The following is a 17,441-nucleotide window of genomic DNA, read 5'->3' as shown; positions in this document are numbered from 1 at the left end:
TGAAATATAATCTAATGTAATATTATATGATATATACTCTATATCATTATAAATTCCCTGATTTCAAATGAGGTTTAATCTTTTGCTTTATCATAAGGGTTTTTCATACGCATTCTGACATGTGAATTGTCATTAAAGAGAAATGTGTGTGGTATATCTAGATAAATACACTTCGGTAAATGCATGAAAATGAATATCTTGAAGCAAGTTTGATGTGAAATAAAAGATTTTTTTTCTGAGTTCAGTTGAGCCCAGAGATCCATAACATCCCATCAGATCCCCAGTATTGAGAGAGAAATGGTTCAGTGTGTTATCAAGAGATAACCTGATGTACGAGATGATGAAGCCAAATATATGTGCCTCCTGTTTAGAATGAATTCAGATTCCCGCTTCTTGATAAAATTCACACACACACACACACACACACACACACACACACACACACACACACACACACACAATCAAACCAGAAATTTAGTAGCATATTTTTGGTACCATAGTCGCTTCATGGGTCTTAAAGCTCATCCACACACCGTAGTGCCAGTAACATTCGTTCTCCTGTCGGAATATTTCTACCATTTAACGTCCCCATCCATCTCTCACGGTCGTCCTCGAGACCCACTGATCTCGAGTGTGACTCGATGAACGCAGAAGACGTGAAAGTCCTCAGCAGAGTGGGTATGTGGAGGTCGAAGCCTGGGTAGAACCCCATGGCTGTTTTGCTCCGGGGGTTATCTATACATAACCCCCAAGACACCTCTCGAGGGGCTTTCGCAGCTTTAAGGCTGCGCTGCAATCAGTAGGAGGGAAATGGTGGACTCCTTCACTTTGGAACGAAATGGTCTTCAACGAGATCGTTCCTACTTTTCGTCCACTGACGAAGATTTAACCGTTGTTTTGTGTGTTAGAAGCACAATTACCCGTGAATTACAAGTGCATTTCTCTTTCTTTAGATTTTCTTTAATTAAAGCTTGTTACTTGTCATTAGTCTGGCAAGTATTTCCTGCGTAATCATCTAAGTATGTACAAAAAAAGGCCATAAATCACGGCTTTACTGAAAGTTGCCATTATTTCCTTTCTCAACCAGAAGCTCCTCTTTGTCCCTGATTTCTCGATAACTTATAAATATTGTAGTTTTATCATCGCATCTTAATAACCTACTATTGAGGAATAGTCACGAGGGTATCTTTCAGGTATATGAAGGTTAAAATGAGGAAGAAATGTCAAGCAACGCTAAATAATTGATACAACATGTCGAAGAGTGGGTGGGGTGTCGGGAGGTTGCCAGAGGTCACTTTACGCTGGTCTAAATGTTGATAAAGAAAGACTGGAAACTCCTGCTTTAGTACGTGTGAGAGGATGTCACACGGTGTAATGTCGATTGCCCTGCAAGCTGGTGTTAGTTGGTGGGGTAGTAGTCAGGCGGGTCCTGGGGACTGGAGACGGTTCACAACATAACCTCAATAAACAAGTAGTATCAAAAACAACTCTTACGTATATGTTTTGTTTTTGTGAAGATGTGATAGGTCACTGGGGTCCTAGAGACGATAGAGGGGTCATGGGGACGGTGGATTGGTCATGGGGACAGTGGAACGAGACAAGCGGCCACCTGAGCTAACAAGGTGTTTCAGAACCATCATCTGGTGTGTGGTACTCCTACGCTTGCAATCACCTCTGCTCCCGTCAGCTCCCACTTGACCACCCAATCCTATGCTATCGTCTCCCTCCCATCCTTTTCTCTCGCTCCTGCTCTTTCTATTCCTCTACAACTCAGCTCCCGTGTCCGCCCAGGAGAGACAACTGAATGTGTTGTATGAGACTCACTGCGAATGGTTTGATGAAAAGAGGAGAACCCGTGAAAGCCTTGGGGAAGGTGGAGTGCGGCAAAGCGGCTGAAGTGGATGATGTTGAATTTCTCAAGAAAGGGGATTACAGTTTTGTTTATTGAGTCGTCAGAATTTTCAGTGTGTGTATAGCATAGGTGAGGTGCCTGAGCACAGGTGGAACGCCTGTATAGTGCCAGTCATGTGATGGAAGGGGGGACAATACTGAATGTTCGAAATCCACAGGAATGAGTCTTTGTAAACGTCCAAGTTGTTATCATTGTAATTATTATTATTATTATTATCATTATTATTATTATTATTATTATTATCATTATTATTATTATTATTATTATTATTATTATTATTATTATTATCATTATTATTATCATTATCATTATTATTATCATTATATCCTGACAGGGCAACCCTTACCACTGACAACACTCAGGGACCCCCTAAAATACTGACAACACTCAGGGACCCCTTAAACCACTGAACAACACTCAGGGCTCCCCTAAACCACTGAACAACACTCAGGGCTCCCCTAAACCACTGAACAACACTCAGGGCTCTCCTAAACCACTGAACAAAAAGCCAAACTACAGAAGTTGAGGAACGTTGGGGTGTTACCTGAAGCGCTGGCACCGAGTACAGATGATGGTGTGTTTCCTTCCTCACTTCACGAACTGGAGACAGACGAAGCAACACGTGCTAGTGTGTGTGTGTGTGTGGGGCGCATCACACTGTCATCACACACACACACACACACACACACACACACACACACACACACATACTGGAGACGACACACACACACGATCACACAGGAAGGAAGACGTGCCTCGCCCCTGCTCTACACAGACCACAATCCTGACTAACTCCTTCCATGAAGAGCTGTGAACTAAAGGAAGGCCCCTGCCCCGTCTGCCCAGACGACTACCTGGTCTGGTTTGTTTACCTGAGCTGCAGGTGCCAGTGACGTCACACCTGCCAGCTGCTTCTGCTGCTGCTGCTGATGATGATGATGGTGTTGTTGCCGGCCAATCACGAGGGAGATCGCGACCGTGATGGGTGACGTCACGACCATCTGTCGCGTCCCGTCTCAGGGTAATACTTGCCTGTAGGAGTCTCGCTAGCGGGAGCGTTGTGGTCACGATACCTTAGGCGAATCTGGGTCTCCCATACACAAGAGCGAACTGGCTGGGTCCTGCACGCGCCACATACCACTTCTAGCACAGCAGCTGGTCCACAGCAGCTGGTCCACAGCAGCTGGTCCACAGCAGCTGTGTCGCACCCCCTCCCACCCGTCGTCACATCCTGGCCTCGCGGGAAAAGCGTCTGCGTCACAGTTTGCGGCAATACGTCGGTTGCAAAAACAAGTTTTCCAGTATCCCGGAAACTGGCCTGGGTTAGTAGTGAATAATGTTGGGTAATGACACGAGCAGCAGCGGCCCCGGCTTCCTTATAGACCGACCCATCCACTCCGCTAGTGGGCCACGACCCTCACCGGGGTGTTGGTGAGGATCCAAGACAGGATGTTGGTGAAGATCCTCAGGAGGGGAGGGGGTGTTGCTGGTGAGGATCCTGTGGAGGATAATGACGAGGAATCTGGGGAGGATATCGGTCAGGATCGTAGGTAAGGTAATAGCGAGGATCCTGCGGATACAGGAGGGGATACGTGAAGGGATCCTGTCTGGTGCGATGAACATCCAGGTCATCTTCCTGTGGGAAACATGAGGGGGTTGGGGGGAGGTGGCATAATGCCACAGAAGGAGCGGCAGGGGGTAGATGGAAGGAGGAGGAGGAGGGGTGACGAGAGGGAGGCGGAGGGAGGTAATGGCGGTCCCGCTCCTCAGCCACTGATGATGGTAGGAGGTGGACACGCTTGACGTGCCTGAGTCACCATCGTGACTCCGTCGTTAATGCCCAATCCGACCCCAATCGCAGGTCCTGATCACATGTGAATCCTTACCAGTCGCTACCAGTCGCTGATTCACCAGCTGAGACGCTACTGCACTTCCATCACTGGCAGACCCATACCACAGGCCACCCTCCCTCCAGCACTGGCAGACCCATACCACAGGCCACCCTCCCTCCAGCACTGGCAGATCCATACCACAGGCCTCCCTCCCTCCACCACTGGCAGACCCATACCACAGGCCTCCCTCCCTCCACCACTGGCAGACCCATACCACAGGCCTTCCTCCCTCCCTCCATCACTGGCAGACCCATACCACAGGCCTCCCTCCCTCCAACACTGACAGACAACCACTTCAAACGTTCCTCCAACACTGGCAAACTCCAATCACCATAAAAGCTAAGCAATTCCAAAAAAAGAATATATAGAGAGAGAGACTTTTAGTCTCTTATCTTCAGCGAGAAATCTCTAAACACCATTTTCGACGAGACAAGATGAGGACCGTCCGTTTCAAAATTCTCTCACTAATTCATTAATGTCAAGACCTACAAACATTTTAAGTACACACTTGTAATTAACATACACATATGCACACACCCGAACACAAGCGCACATATCGCATTTACTCACATGTGTTTGTGTAAATAAATACGTACACACACAGGCTCACCCTCACATAAGCCCGCAGTTATGCAACAGTGAATGCAGTGACTATCGAACAGTGAATGCAGTGACTATCGAACAGTGAATGCAGTGACTGTTAAACAGTATATGTTGTGGCTATTGAGTAGCGACAGAAATGGTTACTGAACATTCTTGAACAACGTATCTGACAAAAGATTATTCTAAATGTGCAAGTCCCGGTCATATATGAATTATCCACCCACACACACCCACCCACACACACACACACACACACACACACACATCCACATCCACCCACACACTCCCACACACCCGGCAATCACCCACCTCCTCGCCACAGACATCACCATGCTAATTACCCGCTAAACCAGTTTTACGTATTTAATTAATTTTCCCTGTTAAAACCTGCTAGGTGGGCACCTGGCGTCCGGCAGTGTACAGTTGTCCACTAGCCATCACCATACCCAGTACGTCCAGAAACCCGTCAGAACTTCCTGTTCATGTTCCACAGAACAGAACACATCTCAGGGGGAAGTTGAGGGGGGGGGGGTGTTTTTTACCCAGAGAACAGGACGTATGATTGGGATAAGGGGACTGACTGTTCCTCTCCCAGAGAACAGAACACGTAACAGATGGGAAAGGTTTGGTTGTGTTGTTGCCCCAGAACACAGAACACATCAGAGGTTCAGGTACGTGGGTAGCGCGTCGTTTCTTCGTCTGCACTTGGCGCTACCTAAATAACGCTGGAAGGGGCGAGCAAGGATATATATATATATATATATATATATATATATATATATATATATATATATATATATATATATATATTCGTTGTTATGCAGATAACTAGTCATGCAAATCTATAATTATCTTTCAAAAGGTTTTCGCAGCCACAGATGTTCCAATTCTAAGTCGAATGATATCAACATCAAACCGTTAGGTTTACTACTTTGTTTATCATCATTTCTTTTCCCGGGGGACTGAATGCAAAGCCATCAGTGTAACTATGAATTGTTGATTTGTAAAAGGTTCCCAAATTTTGCAGTAAAGGTAAAAATCTTTTGATAAAGAAATTAAAAGTTTCAAGGATTCGTGTTACGTTGATAATTCAGTTGTATACATCGCGTATAATCCTGAATAATTTGATGAATATATACATCAGAATTTACATATAGCATTCATCAAATATGCAGTTTTATATCTATTTTGCGACGAAAAAGTCTTAAATAACGGGAGGAACAGAGAACAATAAACTTCTGTTAGAAAGTCCTTAAAACTGAGAATAAGAGAAAGTTCTGGCTAGAGATACGAAACAAATTATCGAAAACATTATCAGATATGTGGATGTCCAAGTGAAAGTAGATGTTAGGAGAGGTACTAACTGGATGGTGTTCAACAGGGCATAGGATCGTATATATCACTGAGCCGCGGGTACTGCGTCAGTCTGAGGCCCTCCTTCCCATTGGCAGCAGAGACAGGCGGGATCCAGGAGGTTCCACGTCACCTAAGATGTCAGGAACCTTGAGAGGGTTAGTCATACTCGCCTGGTAGACTCATCCACGTTCACATCTAATGATTTATAAACAGACGAGGGAGGGTGTCAGATGGATCTTGGCGTCACGTTCAGATTCCTGCGTCAGGAGGAAAGCGCTTCCAAAAGCGAGGCTCCTGTGCACAATCTACAGTCCTCATGAATTCTCCTACTTTATCTGATTCCTGTCGTAATTATACATGGAAATTTGGCAGCATCGTACGCCACGAATGTGATCAATCACATACAAATATGTATGATTTTTCATACTGTTAGCAAAATGCGTAACAGTAATGGCGACTTCTCACACGAATCTTTATTTTCATCTTTGCCTAAATTATATATAAACCGATTATCTCTGGGAACTGAATGTTTAATGAGGTCATAATTGGTTCACTATAACTCAAAAGACTACCGTTTGGATAAGACCCACAACCGCAGCTTATGAATATATTCATAACGTCGCATTGAAAGGGAAAAGCCCAGGATAACAAATATTTATTCTTTGAAAAGAAATTTAGTAATGCGTATGCAAATCAAGTGGTTCGTCTTGCTTAATGATCTTGTTACTTTACAGCTGCTGTGTTGCTCGCTCGTGTGTCAGGTGTCACACGTACTGACCGGGGTTCGCTTGTTGCTCACGCATTCATGATTCTGATCGTCCACGATTCGTCCCTAGTTCGTACATTACCTAGCTATCGTTTGTCAGTCACTTGTACATAATTCGTCCTTTACTCGCCCAGAATCTCGTCCTTTCTACCAGACGCGTTAGTTTGCCCTCTCTAACAACCCCTCTCTATTCCTCCCCCTCTAACAGCCCTCTCTCTCCCTTTCTCCTCTTTAACAACCCTCTTAATTCGTCCTCTCTAACAACTCTGTTAGTTCCTCCACCCCTAACTAGCCTGCCAGTCAATAGTAAACAACGGTACGGATGGTATATCAAAAATTCACGCAATTCTACGGCAATTCTTCTAAATTGGCCATTAAGAGTGATTACCAGTGGCAACTGCTTGTAATCACCTAAAAGAAGTGAGGGAAGCCATTAACTGGCATTTCTCCCTTCTAATTCTAACCTTCCCCCTTCTTCTCTTTTCCTTCACCCCTCCCCCATAAATCCCCCTTCCCCAATACGTGGAAACATCCACCTATCTCACTTATCTAATGGGGAGGAGGCTGGCTATTCTCCTCAGCAGATACTCGTTGGTACACAGCCAAGTTTTCCTCGGGAAGACAACAGGATCCTCGTCGTCTCCAGCTGATCGTAGCTTCCGATATCCTTCATAAAGAATCTGATCCCGATATCTTAACAGAAGAATCATCCCAATCCCATCATCACACACACGCAAAACAAAAATCGTACATCCCACCTCCTCGTTAATGTTCACCCGGCGAGACTGTCATTATTTCCTCTGATCATATGATTTGATATATATATATGTATATATATATATATATATATATATATATATATATATATATATATATATATATATATATGTTTAGTTTGTGTTAGGGCCCGAGCAGTGAGCCACGTCTTGAAGGCGGTCATTACTGTCGACTGGAAGGATTTATATCCCACTGATTTCCTGTCATACGATGTCCCACGGTAACCCAGCAAACTGGAGGTCCTCCCACAGACGAGTACAGAACTCCTCCCCTCCACACCCGACACACCACATACACACACACACCCACACACGTGCGCGCATCTCTCCCTCCCCACAGAGAAGTTCCCACACCCACCCACAGACGACACTCCTGTTAAGGTATACCACACACCTCCCATGCAACATATACCACACACACACCCCGTACAAGGTATACCACACACCTCCCATACGAGGTATACCACACACACACCCTATACAAGGTATACCACATACCTCCCACATAGTCCCACACTCTGCGTTTCAGGACGTGAACCAGACACATTTTTGTTGTGAATCATCCATTTCGTTTTGAGCATCGGAGGGATCAAAGGATTTATGAATAATAATACGAATAAGAAGTATCTTCCCAGGTATATACAAACATACACACGTACATATGAACACATCTATTCACGTACACAACCACACGAACAAAAAACACAAGCACATATCTATAATGCACACTTGCGAACACTAGAAGCTATGCCTCAAATTTGCCAAGTGTGGACGAGAGAAGAGTGAGGAGTGACCTGATCACGTACTTTAAGTTCTCAGACCAGAGCGATGACGTAGACAGTGAACACTTCTCCGAGAGATGTAGGGACAGACCAACCAGAGGAACGTAACATGAAATCGATCAAGAACTTTATCAAGAAAGATGTGGAGAAATCTAGCGGATTGATGGAATATAGTGATACACTAGTTCGTGCTTAAGTGTGGATAAGATGCAGTGAGTTTGTAGACGCGTGATCCTTGAGAATGTTTAAGAGATGGGGCCCCCAGTGAGTGTAAAACTCCCCTTCTCTGTTATACCAGTGGGTAATTACATACAAGCAAACGTAAAACATGGAGAGAGAGAGAGAGAGAGAGAGAGAGAGAGAGAGAGAGAGAGAGAGAGAGAGAGAGAGAGAGAGAGAGAGAGAGAGAGTCACAGGATCAAGTGTGAGAGTAAGGTCTTCCTCAAACACACTCCTAGCCCCCTTCCCCGAAAGCCCTCAACCCCCCCAACCTACTGCCAAACCCCCTCTTCCCCCTCCTAACTAACGTCTCGATCCACCCCACACAGCAACACCCCATCCCCAACCTCACCTAATCCCCCCTCCTCAACCCCAACATCCCTCCCTCCCCTCCTCTTCAAACCCCATCCAACCCCCCTCCCCCCATCCAGACTCGACGCTCGGAGAAGCAAAATAAAACCCTTTATGGCCAGGCGTTATTTGCGTCAGTGATCTGCCTGGACTTTATGACTCATTAGCGAGAGCAAAATGGAGATAATAAGTAATTAGTGAAGTTTTATGAAGCATTGGTCCTCGGCCGACGTGTCAAAAGTGTTCCCAACTTGGCTGTTGGTTCGATTCTCTTGCTCTCCCTCACTAGACTTGATACACACAGCTGGTCCGGGTTGCATAGCCGATAGAACCTTTGGTTATAACAAGGTTGTGTTAGTTCTCATAATTATCACTCGTTATTTCATAAGAATATATTTTAGAAAAGTTATCACCAATATTTTTGTCGGGTCTCTCACTCAGTTTTCTCTCTGAGGTTTTGTCTGACATTAACATCATTAACGACGGTGGTTTGTTTATATGGTTAATACTGAGAGTACAGTTACGTACTGGAGTGCAACTGACGGTCAGCTGAACCCTTAATGAATGGGAAGGACTGGAGGTTAGAGTGTGTGAGGGTGTGTTCCCACTGACCACCATTAACTAACTACCCAGCACCATACCACCCCAGCAACCATTCAACCCCAGCGCCACCACCCCAGCAACCATCAGACCACAGTACCACCTGACCCCCAGTTCTTCATCCCACTAGACTACAATGCTTGTGGTTCACATGTTCCTACCCTCTGACCTACTTCCATCAGCAGTGCACACATTTTAGTCTGACTTGTGAGGGAGCTTTGCATGTCCCTCCTCTCTGTACCCCCTTACATGGCTCCTGCTTCTTACATCAACATTCATGGAACTGTTGGCGTGAACCAAACACCTGACGATCCACACATATGTACTCTACTTTTTGTATTTGTAACCAGCAGCATTTGCACACACGTGGCAATGGTTGGGGTCCCCAGGCTCGGGCAACAGTTTCGGACCCTTCTAGAGCAACATGGCTTGATGGCTATCCATTCTCAATGTCTTTGACAGACGTCAGTGACTGATAGCTGTTGTACTACTCCATTTTGTGTGTGTGTGTGTGTTGTGTGTGTGTGTGTGTGTGTGTGTGTGTGTGTGTGTGTGTGTGTGTGTGTGTGTGTCCCAGTTAAGGCTGCAACATCCGCTAACGTGATTTTGGTTCCTTCAGAAGATTTATTCCACTCCTTAAGGATCCGAGGCACCCTTGAGGATATGTGTCCTACCACAGGAGGACCTTCGGGCACCACTCGGGGGTACCATGTCCCGCTGAGGACTTCGATGTCCATTAAAACACCAGGGATTAAGGATCCGAGGCTTCCTTCATATGCCAGAAGACGCTATATAAGGATCTAGGACGCCAATAAAGGATCTAGTATTCTAGAGTCTTACTTTACGTTCTAAGCCTCTGTGTTAGATGTTCCAGGGAGCGAATACAGGATCCAAACCCTCGCCTGAAGCTATAAACTCCAAGTTAAGGATACGTAGCATGACAATGACCAAGGGCCTTCTTGGAGGACTTATTGCCTCACTTGAGAAGTCAGGGCCTTACGTAAAGATGCAGGATCCCCAGTTCAGGGTTTGAGGGAATTATTGTGATAATTTAGGGCCCTGTTTAGAGATAAGGTCTTCACTTAAAGCCATAATGGATATGTAACGTAAAGGTTCCACGATCGTTTGTGCTTGTTTAGGATTCTGAAAATTTTGTACTTTAGTTCTTGCTCGAGGAATCCAGACTAGATTTGGGAGTCAAAAAAGATTTTAAGTTTTCTTTCATGTTCTCTTTTTGTACATCTTTATTGGACCTGAATTTCTTTTATTTCTAATAGGCCGTAAGACTGGGAACAAAAGACTGTGTACAGTTCTAAGATTTCTGATTAGATTTGTGGCTGACACTAATCAATTCGCTCTTATTGTGACAGTTGTAATAGAAACACTACTTTGATTTGATTTGTCTTCTCGCCTTCGCTGAATTTCTGATAATTTGATATTCCTTCAGTAGTTCATATTTCCTTGCGTGGTCGCAAGTTATAAGAAGGACCTTGTGCTTACTACGTCACCCTGTCTGTTGTCCGTGACCCCATTATCTCTGTTCATCGGCCCATGTTCTGTTCATCTCCCCATGTTCTTTCATCACCCCATCTTCTGTCCATTAACCTGCCGTATTGCCGTCACTAGCCCACTGCCCTCCCTCGCTGGGATCTTGTCCCTCCCGTCCCACTCGCAAAAAAAAAAAAAACGAGAGGAACGAGTGTGACTTAAGAGTGTCGGAATACGGAGAACACCCATAGCCAAACGACCCTCAGCGACAGTCAGCGTAAGGGTGATAATTGCCTCCCTTGTCTCAACCGTCGTAAAGCATCATGTCTGAGGAATGTCAGTCAAGGTGAGCCCACGCCCACCTCCTCCTCCTCCCGGTAGGTCGTGGGTCCTGAACAAGCCATATTTGAACCTGCAGAACCGTCAAGGTTGGGGGACCAGCTTTTTTGAACTACAGATAAGATCATGAAAAGGAAAGTCTCGAGTTATCTTTCATCATGAGTATCAACGACGAGTGGACTAGCAGGCTGTGTAGAAGTCATCATATGTCAGACGGCTGAGGGAAAACTGGAGTGGAAGCGTAGAGGATGAGAGGGGATGAATATGGTAATGAGGCGGCGGGAGCATTCGGGTATTCCTGAGAGCCACTGATACAAGGTGTTAACGAACTCCTCGATGGCCACCGTGGCCTCGGGCACAACACCTCCAATGCATCCTGATGTGCCAGGAGGACCACAGGTATGCTATCATCCACACCCGAGGGAAGCAGCCCCGCGCCCCTACACGATCACCGACGTCCACTGTAACGAACAGGGGACATACCTCGCGCTTACTGACGCCCCTGGACGATCCACCTTACCCAATGCTTTGACTGACGGTGGCGAATACGTAGCGAGAAATACCTTGAGTTAAGACCCTCGTGGCCATATAGACGTTCGATCTGCAGCCGCAACTCGAACACCCTGTCCAAAACTCACCCAGACTTCCAAAGACGACTCTCCGGGTCGACTCAGACGCCAATTATGACAACTTTATGGCAATCGTAAACCATTGGCTTATCACATTTGCATACACGGTCCCCGCTGACACCAGAGCACCAGCTGCCACCAACTGGAGGGTGGTCAGACCATCTGCAGTGTGACGAGACCATCTGCAGTGTGGCCAAGCCTTCTCCAGTGTGACCAGAACATGTACAGTTGGCCTGACCATGTGCAGTGTGGCTAGACCCACTCTGAGTTGGTGGAACCTGGGTTGAAATCTGGTGGTGGTGGTGATGGTGGTGGTGGTGATGGAGATAGTGACCTGGTTGGTAAGATTCCTCATGATTCCTTCCCAAGATCCTGTTGGTTGCCTGTGGCAGGAGTCCTGACCTCCACAGGTCAGGCCAGGGGGAAAGGGATGTGTTAGTTATGCGAGTCACGCCAGAAACAGGTTGAACTCTGTTTTCTGTGAACTCCATCAACAGAGAAAACCAATATAATGTTCGAATTGTGTTCTCTCTCTCTCTCTCTCTCTCTCTCTCTCTCTCTCTCTCTCTCTCTCTCTCTCTCTCTCTCTCTCTCTCTCTCTCTCTCTCTCTCTCTCTCTCTCTCTATGGTGGCTGGCTTGTGGTCATGTCTCTAAGGGCACACGAAGACATCCCGCCGTTGGTTCCTTCGTGGACACGCCTCGCCTCGCCTCGTCAGGAGTGACAGGGCGTTGAGCTGGAGACCCTACTGTGTTGTCTGTTAGCTGAGGAGCGTGTGTCGTTCTCCGCTTGTCAGAGACTGTCATATGACACACACAAACCTGAGACCGACTACGCCTCGCCTTCAGGGTGAGGTGGCAAGCTGGTCCGGTTCTGAGAAAGGTTCGACAATGGTTCTCCTGTTGAAGAGCCATCCTGTGATTGCTCCAGTCACGAAGGTGTCGTCCATTTAATCTCTGAGATTTCTTTCGCTTTGAATTTAAACATTTAGATGTGTTCGCGATGTTCTAGTTTTTGTCGACGTTCGTGCTTGTTATCCCTGTTGAATGTACTGGAAAGTGATCGATTATTTCCCTAAGGATGAATTCAAACACACACACACACACACACACACACACACACACACACACACACACACACACACACACATCACAGTACACACACATACATACTTGACCATCTCTGACCTCCTGTGGCAGCCCATCCCGTGTGACCTCATGTGACCCGTGTCACACTGACCTGCAACCCGAGTCGCCTCACTCCCCCAGCAGGAAGTAAGAGAAGGTACAGCTGACGGACGCAACACACCATCACTGAGCCACCGTGAGTGTGGGGGGCATACAGGCAATGCCTACCTGAGGCCTTATAGAGACGAGAGGATCAGGATCTCTCTCTGTCTCTTGACTTGGAGTTCGAAAACAAAGACACCTTCTGTTTATACGTCGAAGGGGATGGAGATAGATGGATCTAGTCACGGTCGTGTGACAATTTACGGCCCACTACGGCATCAGTCACCTCCAGGCAACAACCTGGGGAACGGACGAGGGTGGAGCCCAGCCCCACATGATCAACCCAGCGTCCCTCACCCCTCGATATCCCTCGACCACCAGCGGCAGCTTCCCCCTCCCTCCCGGACCTGTACATCGCGTGTCATGTGATTGACAGATATGCATCAGGAAACTGATTCTTCATGGATGGACACATACTGCGCCTCCGCCCCTGCAGCGTGCCCCAGCCTCTGATCGATAACCGCCGGAGAGGAAGAGGGGAATGAAACACACACACACACACACACACACACACACACAGGGAGGGAGGGACGGGATACACTGCATCATCCCTCGGTCTTTGGAGGACCCGAGGACGTCCTATCTGCGATATGGACTCCTTGGCATCCTGTGGCCTTTTAGATATCCTAATGGTCTGTCTTCTAAATATCCCATGGCCTTTTTAATTCCCAATGGCTTTTTCAACTTCCTATGGCCTTTTGAATACCCCTATATAACCTGTCGTATACCCTCTGGAGTTTTAGCTACCCTCTGGCCATTTAGATAACCCTATAGCCATTTAAACACCTCATAGCCTTTTAGAGCATTTCATTATGCATCGTGTTCATATTTCTTTTCTTCGTAAATCCAGTCGGGCACAGTAAATGGGTCACGAGTGTAACAATGAAGTCAAAGCAGATAACTGAAAATTTGTTTGTGTGTTTAATTACCTATTTCTTCTGCTGGGGAGTTTTACACTCGTGTGTGTATATACCTCAAGTACTTCTTTCTTGGTATAGTGTGTCATATAGTTATACTCTCACACAACTAGTCTAATATCGATCATAATGAACCGACGCGAAAATCTGAGTAACATTAGGGAATAAATGGTAAAGTTAGCTAATTATTGGATGCATATGAACAGCAGTCTTTAAAGCAGACAAATATATTCCAGTATATCTGAGTGTACGTAAACTAACTACTTTAGGTGTGATCATAAAAAAATTTAATGTGTATGTACCTACACACTCATGTAATGTGTATGTACCTACACACTCATGTAATGTGTATGTACCTACACACTCATGTAATGTGGGTCATCATATAGGTGTACATGGAGTGACAGCGCGAATCCGACATGAGAGAGTAAAAAAATCAAACACGACATTATCCAGATATTCATATCCATCCAGGAAAGAAAGAACTTTCAGGAAATTTCATAAGTTTAAGAAACAAAAGTTCTACTTGTGTAACCAACCAGTTCTTTCTGTTATTTGAATATCAGACTAAAAACACTGGCTGATAGTTAAAACATTTGTTCTGGCCACCTCTTCTGCCATATGAATGATATCAACAATATGTAAATAAAATTATCTAATTGTGACATTTTGGGCAAATTAACTCGAAATATGAACAATACAAATGAATGACAAAGATTCACTAGTTAGTGGTAAATCCTAATAGAAAACAAATTTATAATCCAATTAAAGAAAATGGTTGAAGTGTAACTATTTTATTATTCTCGTTGCCTTGGTTGAGTCGGCCAAGTAATCGTTGGCCCACTTTATTTAAAACAAGAAAATAAATGATACGTTATATGCCATGACCAACACCAGTAATCGGGAAAAGATAGATATACTGACTGGTGACTGTATATCTACCTCCGTTTCTTTTTTCTCTAAGTAGAGTCATACACGCTAACTTAATTCCTCTATACCCCTTGAATATCATAGAAGATATAGACTCTGTGTAACTTGCGAGGTACACTAGACGTCGTGTCGTGTAACTTACAAGGTTGTGTACCGTAAAACTTCGTGAATGTGACCCAGAAAAGATGGGAGTCACTGAACCTTTTAACCTTCCTTAACGAATCATTTTCCCCCTCCCAGGATAACCCACCAGTAGATGTCATCATCTCGCAATATAATTTGTAATTATATTTCTCTCAAAAGAGCCTTTGAATCTGAAATAGCTTACGCTAATCATACTCTCACGTCGTAAATGTCGTCATAGGAGGTTTGGATCGAGACCCGGGAAGTTTAATCTCGTTCGTTTGATGTGGCTGAGGACCTGAGGGTCGAGCAGGTCCAGCGACCCCTCGCCTTGATCATCCATTTTCTGTTCTTCTTTATCTCACACGTAACTTTTCTGGCCACCTATTATGCTAGGTTTATGATGTACCTAAATTGCCCTCCCTAAGTCAAGATTATATATATATATATATATATATATATATATATATATATATATATATATATATATATATATATATATATATATATATATATATATATATATATATATAAATATATGGATAGACAGATAGATAGAATTTGAAACCGTTCGTTGTGTGCGTATAAAGCAGCTCATATGTTTTGTTTAGATCAGATTCTACCTGAACGTATATGTAACTTATATAGTTCGATTCGCCGAATAAGAAGCTAAATGGATCTCAAACCCAACCAACTAGAAGTTAGGGATTCATCCATTAAGGAGAAGAAGAACACAGGAGTTGAAAGTTCTTAAAGAACATGGCATAATAAGTCATGCTTTAATCCCTGTTATGTCCTCTTCCAAGCAAACAACGCATCTTTAACGCTTCCATTATACGAGAGATAATGAAGCAGTTCCCTGGTGGCTTATAATAGCTGTGTTTGAAAGGAAAACTTGATCGCTAATCAAAGACTTGATTAAAACTGATCAGGTTTCTTGTTCATCGATGTTTACAGGAACCCAATACAGCGACCCTCAGCCACTCTGAGCTTATGGATTCTTACAGAAAAGTTTTTGTGAATAAATGATCAAGTAAATGGATTAGATATTCTTCCACGGTTTGGTTCAAGTGTTTGAAATCGTCAGACGTGCAGTATTGCTAACCGTTCTGTGATGAGGCTTCGTGTGAGTGTGGAGTCTCCTGCCGTGAGAGAGGGAGGGGAACACCCTGCCTCATCCTCCACAATTCCTGTATAACCGTGGATGATTCTTAGCGGTGTTCTGGTGCAGGGTCCCAGGGGAACTTTTAACCCGTCTCTAGATCTTATTTCTTTGGGAGGTATTTTCTCCTCTCTCTCTCTCTCTCTCTCTCTCTCTCTCTCTCTCTCTCTCTCTCTCTCTCTCTCTCTCTCTCCCCCCGTGTCCTCAGGATCCAGAAGAGGGATGATTGTGTGTGTGTGTGTGTGTGTGTGTGTGTGTGTGTGTGTGTGTGTGTGTTCATGGAAGCTATGTACGGATGGGAAAGGAATGGAGTTATCTACACGACACGGAGGATGTAAGATGGTTCCTTTTACGTTAATTTCCCACCGTCGTAGAATCACCCATTCCCGCCGACGGACATCTACGGTCTTGTATATCACTCGCCCCACATGGGTAGCGTCAGAGCTTCAGGGATTGATTAACATTTGGCGAACGAAAAAAAAATAAAAGCGTCTGTCTTGAAAAGGTTTCGATGAATCCTTATATTGGTGGGGGTCGACTCGCGGGTTGCTGATGTGGCCAGCGTCTGCAGGGGATGGGAGGGGTGGAAAGGCCGTCTACCCGCATTAGAATTTTCATTGATGGGAAATGGGGAGAGCGATCGCCTGGTCGTATGTGAATCGTCTTTGATAAGTCCCACTTATATTGAATATTGGGTCCTGATATGGCTGCTTATTGCCTTTCATTGAATCCACAGATTCGATACTTTTTACCTGTTCTGAGGGTCTGCTGGCAGCATAGATCAAGCGTAGAGGGTGTAGCTATCTTGTTTTGCCCGAGAGACACAAAAACACCTCAGGAAACTCTTTCACGTGTCAAAAAACAAACGAGCATCGAGCGTCGTCTCTTGGAAACTATCAGTCTTGAACTTTGGAAAATGTCTGTGTGTGTGTGTGTGTGTGTGTGTGTGTGTGTGTTAGGTGAAATGAGAGATTGCACCGTGAGCGACGAGTTACCACTGGCGAAGCACAGTGTAGCCAAGACAGATGACGGAAATGCACAGGGAGGCCTGGCCAACAGACAGACAGGAGCTTCCCAGCATCAGACGAGGGAGATGGTCGACGGTAGAGCACACAATCCCTGGCTATCATACAGGAGATTAGACTCTACCAGACGCAGGTGTTGCTCCAGTCAAAAGCTCACCAGGCGGTCTTATCCAACTCAGGATACGTGTCAAGTGGAACACAGAGTGAGGGGAGCCTCCTCGTGTGTGTGTGTGTGTGTGTGGTATTGTTCTCTGTGAGACTTGGCTTCACATGCTGGCCTCCG

General features: G+C 45.3%; 1 protein-coding gene across 1 annotated transcript in view; it reads left to right on the top strand.

Moving 5' to 3' along the window:
* The window catches only part of LOC139746890 (oxytocin receptor-like), a 143,042-nt gene that overhangs the window by 91,324 nt on the left and 34,277 nt on the right, over positions 1 to 17,441 (top strand). The window lies entirely within an intron of this gene.

Source organism: Panulirus ornatus, chromosome 66, assembly GCF_036320965.1.
Source record: "Panulirus ornatus isolate Po-2019 chromosome 66, ASM3632096v1, whole genome shotgun sequence".
Lineage (NCBI taxonomy): Eukaryota > Metazoa > Arthropoda > Malacostraca > Decapoda > Palinuridae > Panulirus > Panulirus ornatus.
This window is presented reverse-complemented; position numbering and strand designations above follow the sequence as displayed.